Source organism: Sapajus apella, unplaced genomic scaffold, assembly GCF_009761245.1.
Source record: "Sapajus apella isolate SASKATOON/1434 unplaced genomic scaffold, GSC_monkey_1.0 scaffold70, whole genome shotgun sequence".
Lineage (NCBI taxonomy): Eukaryota > Metazoa > Chordata > Mammalia > Primates > Cebidae > Sapajus > Sapajus apella.
Genome location: NW_022437010.1, coordinates 1421203 through 1423595, shown reverse-complemented (window position 1 = coordinate 1423595; position 2393 = coordinate 1421203). Strand labels below are relative to the sequence as shown.

The 2393-nt window shown below is 46.0% G+C and overlaps 1 long non-coding RNA gene across 1 annotated transcript; it reads left to right on the top strand.

Annotated features, from left to right (window-relative positions):
- Window positions 1–1154: 1154 nt before the first annotated feature.
- LOC116531279 lies at window positions 1155–2004 on the top strand. The gene is made up of 2 exons (XR_004260343.1): window positions 1155–1368; window positions 1683–2004. It is a non-coding gene; the product is annotated as an uncharacterized LOC116531279 (long non-coding RNA).
- Window positions 2005–2393: the final 389 nt, after the last annotated feature.

Genomic DNA, 2393 nt, shown 5'->3' with positions numbered 1-2393 from the left:
TCAGAGTGAAACAAACAAGAAATTACTAAAGTGAATTGGTTAGAGCTTTTTGGGGGAAATTTCCTCGTTCCTGGGACCTGGCGTGTGCACGTACACATAGCCAAGTAAATGCTATTGTGAAATTAGACTTTCTTTCTTACGTCTTCAGGCTGTCTCATAAAGTACTTGAGACTCTAGGCCTTTAGCAATAAACTTGCTGATGCAACTGAGTTATAATATGGCAGAATGGATTTGGACACTAGTGTTAAGCTTGAAATGTCATAATGTGGTTGGTTTCTAAAGGACTAGTTGGTGACATGGTAAAATCACTGGTTGCCCTGATATGATAAGGCCACCAGCCCCTGTGATCTAGCCTTGTTGATAAAGATAAGGATTCCACCCAGCTGTTTTCTTTAGGGAGGTGTCCTGGCTATCTCCCTATAAGAACCTAAACAAACAGTACGAGCAGCCACCATTGCACCAGCCACGACTGCTCCTGGAAATGCCATCTCCCAATTTTTCCAGGCTCTGCCTGCGCCCAACCCTTATCTAGAGCAGAAAGAAACCATAACCCGTAATTTACCCCAAGGATCCCAACACTTCCCCACTCATTCCTCTGTGAGTCTCAGGAAGACAGGTTTGTTTTCTTGTGAGAGTCTGTGTCTCTTTGCAAAAGGTCTGTTTTCCCAAAAGAAAAGGAATTTGCTTCAGTTCTGCTTCTAGAACTAGAAAGCCAGGTCTTCACCAAACTAACGTACAAAGGGATAAAGTCACAGTTGCCATGACCTCAAAATAACATCAACAAATACTTACTGGGTGTGGGACATTGTGCTAGCTGCCGTGAGGGAAGAAGAATGGATATCTTTCCAAAGATCTTAAAAGATACAGACTCATTTTCCCTTAAAAACATTAATTACTTGGCCAAGAAAGGTGGCTCACACCTGTAATCCTAGCACTTTGGAAGGCCAAGACAGGAAGATCCCTTGAGCCCAGTTCAAGACCAGCCTGGGCAACACGGTGAAACCCCATCTTTACAAAAAATACAAAACGGCCAGACATGGTGACTTGTGCCTGTGGTCCCAGCTACTCCAGAGTCTGGGATGGGAGGATCACTTGAGCCGGGGAGGTAGAGGTTGCAGTGAGCTGAGATTGCGCCACTGCACTCTAGCCTGGACGACAGAACAAGGCCCTGTCTCAAAAAACAAAATATACTAAGCACTGAGCTCCACGAGGTTGTCAATATCCTCAAGAGGCTTTAGCTTTGTATGAGCTCCATTCTGAGAACCTGGGAGGGTTGAGTCTGTGCCAATATCCTGCTGTGCTGCAGGACGGAGTCAAGCCTTGACCTTTTGGGTCACCACCAGAATAAAGTTGCGGATAGAAAATGTAGTGATGGCCGGGCGCAGTGGCTCACGCCTGTAATCCCAGCACGTTGGGAGGCCGAGGCGGGTGGATCACGAGGTCAACATGGTGAAACCCCCTCTCTACTAAAAACACAAAAATTCAACTGGGCATGGTGGCGTGTGCCTGTAATCCCAGCTACTCAGGAGGCTGAGGCAGGAGAATTGCCTGAACCCAGGAGGCGAAGGTTGCGGTGAGCCGAGATCGCGCCATTGCACTCCAGCCTGGGTAACAAGAGCGAAACTCCGTCTCAAAAAAAAAAAAAAAAAAAAAAAAAAAAAAAAAAAGAAAAGAAAAAAAAGAAAATGTAGTGAGAGAGTGGAAGAAGGAAGATCAGAGGGGAAAAAAGGACCTCCAGCTTCAATCTGAGACAATTTTACAAGAAACGTAATGAAGGCTATGCACCACACTCAAGTGCATTCCAGATCAGGGGCTGGCAAACCGTGACCCACCCCAGTACCTAACGTTTGATGGGAAGACAGCCACAGTCAGTTTCTTGTTATCTATGATGCTTTTGTGCTTCAGATGTAGAGCTGAGCAGTTATGATACATACCATATGGCCCAAAAGTTAAAACTATTTACTATCTGGTCCTTTACAGAAAAAGTTTACCAACCTCTGGTTTCGAACATGAATGAGAGTTCTGCCAGTCTGATGTGTACTTTTGATCAGACAAGTAAGGCTACTCCAGGGATTTCCAGCTGTTTCCTTCCTACCTATTCCCCCTTGTTGAAATTGCCTGTAATTCCCTAGCTCCACTCTCCTGTTACATTAGGCCAAGAGTTGGAAGGCTGTGTGTACTTGGAGCTGCACACATCTGTGCAGTGGGTTACCTGAAGGGGAGATTAACACCAGCTTCCTTTTTTGAGACAGGGTCTTGCTCTGTCTCCCAGGCCGAAGTGCAGTGGCATAATGGCATAATCATGGCTCATTGCAGCCTCAAACTCCTGGACTCAAGGCAATTCTCCCACCTCAATCTCCCGAGTAGCTAGGACTACAGGCATGCACCACCAT